The sequence below is a fragment of the Octopus sinensis genome, linkage group LG14 (genome assembly GCF_006345805.1).
Source record: "Octopus sinensis linkage group LG14, ASM634580v1, whole genome shotgun sequence".
Classification (NCBI taxonomy): Eukaryota; Metazoa; Mollusca; class Cephalopoda; order Octopoda; family Octopodidae; genus Octopus; species Octopus sinensis.
In genome coordinates, this window is record NC_043010.1 from 66,329,131 (window position 1) to 66,335,021 (window position 5,891).

The 5,891-nt window shown below is 29.0% G+C and overlaps 1 protein-coding gene across 7 annotated transcripts in view; it reads left to right on the plus strand.

Annotated features, from left to right (window-relative positions):
• Positions 1-235: 235 nt before the first annotated feature.
• LOC115218970 (poly(A) polymerase beta) overlaps positions 236-5,891 on the plus strand; it is a 64,680-nt gene continuing 59,024 nt past the window's right edge. For 4 of the 7 annotated variants that reach the window (XM_029789004.2, XM_029789005.2, XM_036509154.1 and 1 more), the window contains exon 1: positions 237-484. The gene's annotated coding sequence lies outside the window, so the exon portion shown is untranslated. Of the gene's footprint in view, positions 485-5,891 lie in introns of all 7 variants that reach the window. The other 3 variants (XM_036509153.1, XM_036509156.1, XM_036509155.1) reach the window with 1 other exon arrangement.

The following is a 5,891-nucleotide window of genomic DNA, read 5'->3' on the forward strand; positions in this document are numbered from 1 at the left end:
CTACATTATATATAGATATATATATAAATATAGATGCATGTGTGTATATATATATATATGCACATATATACACACAAAAATAGATCCATACAATAATACTTGAATATATCTTACTCTCGTCCACGTGAGATTAGGTATTGTTGACTCTCCCTCTCTCTATTTGTGTGTGTATGTGTGTGTCTCTCTCTCTCTATATATATATATATAAATATATATATATATATGTATATTGTTGCTTGGCTGAAGAGAAGGCAAAATTATTTAATTATAATGGAAATAAGAAAGAAATAGAGAATTTCTGAAAGAAAAGAAATAATTTTTTCCGTTCACATTTTTTAAACTCTTTCTAACGACATATCAGAAAGAGGTCAGTTAGTATCCGCCATTTTCGGATCTTCCTTCTTCACACGGGTGTATTGTTGCTGCATGTTTTCATGACAACGTCATTGATTTAGACATTGTATATTGGATTTTATTCTATCAGGTAAATTCTAAAATTATCATATATGTTGCTAAAGTACCAGTTCTCTCGAATGCTGTGTTTTTTTCACCCCCCAAACCGTCCCCCGACTTAGCACCAACCTCAAGTTGTTTACAGATTTATGAAAAAAGAGACAACAAAAACATTCAATTTCCGAGTTTATTCCTACCCATAGGTGTCCTGTTTTTACATTTTAACTTCATTCCGTAATCGACCTGTTGACATATTGCACTTTATTCCCCAAGCATTTAATCTACAGGGTCGAATATAGTCGAATTCGTTGAATACTTTCTCAAGTCTTTCATTTTCTCGCTGATGAAACTATGTCGACCCTCCATTTTGTAACCACACTACACATGTCTTAACATATTTATACTGAATATCTCTCTCTCCCCCACCAGCAAAATATATTCACACTGTTTATATAGTATCATATACGTTCTGCATTTTTGTTCTTACTTACGCAATGTATTCTCATGATCATTTTGCATTTCGTATTATTTTTAACAATTTTATAGATTTTTGTTTTGCATGATATCAAATTACTTCGTTTGCTGTGATACTTAAATGCCTCTAAGATATTTGTGTGTGTGTATATGTATGTATGTGTGTATAAATATATATATATATATGTATGTATGTATAAATATATGTATGTATAAATATATGTATGTATAAATATATGTATGTATAAATATATGTATGTATATATATATATATATGTATGTATGTATAAATAAATATATATATGTATGTATGTATAAATAAATATATTTATATATGTATGTATGTATAAATATATATATATATGTATGTATGTATAAATATATATATATATGTATGTATGTATAATATATATATATATGTATGTATGTATAAATATATATATATATGTATGTATAAATATATATATATATGTATGTATGTATAAATATATATATATATATGTATGTATGTATAAATATATATATATGTATGTATGTATAAATATATATATATGTATGTATGTATAAATATATATATATGTATGTATGTATAAATATATATATATGTATGTATGTATAAATATATATATGTATGTATGTATGTATAAATATATATGTATGTATGTATAAATATATGTATGTATGTATATATATATGTATGTATGTATAAATATATATGTATGTATGTATAAATATATATATATGTATGTATAAATATATATGTATGTATGTATAAATATATATATGTATGTATGTATAAATATATATATGTATGTATGTATAAATATATATATGTATGTATGTATAAATATATATATGTATGTATGTATAAATATATATATGTATAAATATATATATGTATGTATGTATAAATATATATATGTATGTATGTATGTATAAATATATATATGTATGTATGTATGTATAAATATATATATGTATGTATGTATAAATATATGTATGTATGTATGTATAAATATATGTATGTATGTATAAATATATGTATGTATAAATATATATGTATGTATGTATAAATATATATATATGTATGTATGTATAAATATATATATATGTATGTATGTATAAATATGTATATATGTATGTATGTATAAATATATATATATGTATATTATATAAACACACACACAAATATATATTTATATATAGATATTGTAATATTTTATTTATCTATCTATACACACAATCGCAAATACGTTATCAGATGGCAGCGTGATGTTAATTTTTGTGGGTTTCGATTTTCACTTTCCAAATTTCAAGAATCAACAAAAAGGAAATAACGATATATTATTTATATGTGATACACATACACGCATATATATATATATATATATATATATATATATATATATATATACATACACACACACACACACATATATAATATATATATATATGTATGTATATGTCTGTGTGTGTAAACATTTTGTGCGAGTATTTTTGTGTATATGTGTGTTAATATGTTTGTGTTAGAATATAATTTTACATGTGTGTGTGTGTGTGTGTGTGTATATATAAATACACCTCTATATGTATATATGACTGTATATATTACTGTATATTCCAAGCAAAAGATATTTACAAATAAATGTAAATATTTAGATAACGATAGAGCCACGCACTCGATCGCTATACCAGCTAAAAATAACAGCTGAGATAGCCTTCAACTCGTTACTCTACTGTTAAGGTAAGAATAAATTGAAAGGCCCTTTCATCCCTGATATGCTTAGTCAGAACTGATAGACAAGAGCGATAAGAAACACATACATGTGTGTATGTATGCGTGTGTTTAGTGCTAACCCACCAAACTCTTGGTCATTGAATCACTCTGCTACTTCACTCAAATTTTAAATATCCATCTATCTATTTATCTGTTTGGTGATGCACACGGGGAAAAATAGAATTCAAAACGAGTATATAAATATTTTTAAAAATATGACTGAAGTAGTAGTTACTCTATGGCCAACAGTATATATATATATATATATATATACGACTTAATACTCCGTTCTATGTTTATGCAAACGTAGATATGTAGAAATAATCAACTATATTGTAAACCACTGTGTGTGTGTGTATGTATTTATATATATATGTGTATATATATATATATATCTATATATTATATATATAATTGTGTGTATGTATTTATATATATATATAAATATATATGTATATAATTGTGTGTATGTATTTATATATATATATAAATATATATGTATATAATTGTGTGTGTGTATGTATTTATATATATATAAATATATATGTATATAATTGTGTGTGTGTATGTATTTATATATATATAAATATATATGTATATAATTGTGTGTGTGTATGTATTTATATATATATAAATATATATGTATATAATTGACTCTGTGTGTGTGTGTATGTATTTATATATATATAGATATATATGTATATAATTGACTGTGTGTGTGTATGTATACACATATATATTCGTGCATACACGTATATTTACTCACAAATATTTGATGGAATCATCATTTTACGCCTGATTTCAGTGTGGGCATGGGTTAGACAGATTGTTATGTTCCGAGTCTTACTATATTGTAAGCCGCTGCTTTCTATGGACTGTCTTTAGTTGTCATTTAGTCTGGTTTCTACGGCTGGATGCTCTACCTACCACCGACCACTTTACAAATTGTGCTGGATGTATTTTTTTGTTTTTTTGGTTGCACCAGATTTAGAGATATTGTCTTGCTTACCAACCACTCTTAGAGAGTAGAGAGGGCTGGGATACGACTCCACCATGGCACCAGCACAGGAGGAGTCGCTTTGTACACAGAGAATATATAGAAAGTACTCAGCTTAAGAAATGTAGACTGTAGAAGGGAATTGGGGAAGAAAACGATGACAGGAGGAAATCCAGAAACAGGTCGGGGAGAAGGGTAAGGACATGAGTGTGGAGTTCTTAATATCCTAAGACACGTGCATTTTTGTTTTACGAGGCTGAAGAAAGGAATTGGAAACTAAAACGATGATATCAGAAAGACAGAAATGGGTGGATGAACCCTTTAGTGTTCACATTATTCTGCCAAAATTAACGCTTCTTCATCTACATTGTTTTGAATTAATCATGCATTACCTTGTAGCTAAGAGATTCTGATGAGGTAGCTGTTAATTTTTAAAACAATATTGTAGGGTTGGTGTGAGAGACCAGTTCTGGCCAGTTTGAACATAAAACAGGTAGAATATTTTTGGCCGGATATGGCCGGTTTAAATGCTAATGGGTGAATGTAGCACGAGTATGATGAATATTATTTGGGTAGCAGGCTGGAGGGCAGTGACTGGTACATGACAAGATGGGGAGAAAAATAAGGGTGAGTGATGAGACGGTTGCAAAAGTAAGAATGTACAGTCAGTTATTAATATATTCATACAAATAACTCATCTAAGTTTATATATGTATATATACCACACATAAATAATTGATTATATATACTGGTATGGCTGTGTGGTAAGAAGCTTGCTTCCAAACCACATGGTTCTGGGTTCATTCCCACTGCATGGCACTTTGGGCAAGTATCTTGAACTATAGCCACGAGCTGACCAAAGCCATGCGAGTGGATTTGATAGACAACTTCTGAAAAAAGCTCATCGTATATATATATATATATATATATATATATATATATATATATATTTATGTATTTGTCCCCATTGCTTAACAACCAATGTTTGTGTTTACATCCCTATAACTTAGTGGTTTGGCAAAAGATACTAATAGAATGAATACAAAGCACAAGTCCTGGAGTCAGTTTGTCTAAAATCCTTTAAGATTGTGCTCTACCATGGACAAGTAGAATATGTATATCTCTTATGATAAATATATATATATATATATAGACAAATCAAAAATAAGACCAAAAGCAGGAAAAACAATAAAAATCAAAAGGACGTACACAATGAATTTATTTAGATTGATTCTCAGAGAAAGTTTAAGATTGGCAAAAAGAAGGGGTGTGATGTGTTATGCTTTACAATTTATATATATATATATACACACACACACACACATATGTGCAGGCCTGGCTGTGTGACAAGGAGTTGGCCTCCCAACCACATGATTCTGGGTTCAGTCCCCACTGCGTGGCACCTTCGGCAGATGTCTTCTACTATGGTCAAAGTGAGTGGATTTAGTTAGCAGAAACTAAAAGAAGCCTATCGTGTGTGTGTATGTCTGTCTGTGTTTGTCTTCCACCACCACTTGACAACCAGTGTTGGTCTGTTTACATCTCTGTGACTTAGTGGTTCAGTAAAAGGACCAATAGAATAAGTACTAGGCTTAAAATAAGTCCTGGGGTCAACTTGTTTAACTAAAACCCTTCAAGGCAGTGCCCCTGCATGGTTGCAGTCAAATGAGTGACACATAAATTGTGTGCGTCAGCGTATACTTATCTATATAATGGAATAATTACTGTGAAGCATTGTGTAGAATATATTGAATAAAAGATCGTGGGTAAGGCCAGGACACTGCAAAGTAAATGCAAGGCAAATCACAAGAAAACAAAGATATGAATTGATGTAGACTTACCTTGCATTCAATATTTGTTTCCTTGTGATTTGCCTTGCATGTACTTCGCATTGTTCTGGCCTTACTCACGATCCTTTATACAATATATATGTTTGTGTGTATTCATGTTTGCCATCATGAGTTCCAAATTTGTACAGTGTGTGAAATATTCCATCAACATCGTTCAAACAATGCTGGTATCTACTTCACAAGTTACCTGAGGTTTGGCCCCTGGACTATTGATGCCCTGTAAAAAATCAAATTCACATCACTTAACAACATAGAGAGAAAACTTCTTTTTTTTTTTTTTTTTTTACCTAAACTCATCTTGCCTTATTCAGTATTATTCCAAAAGAAGTCGAAGACTAAA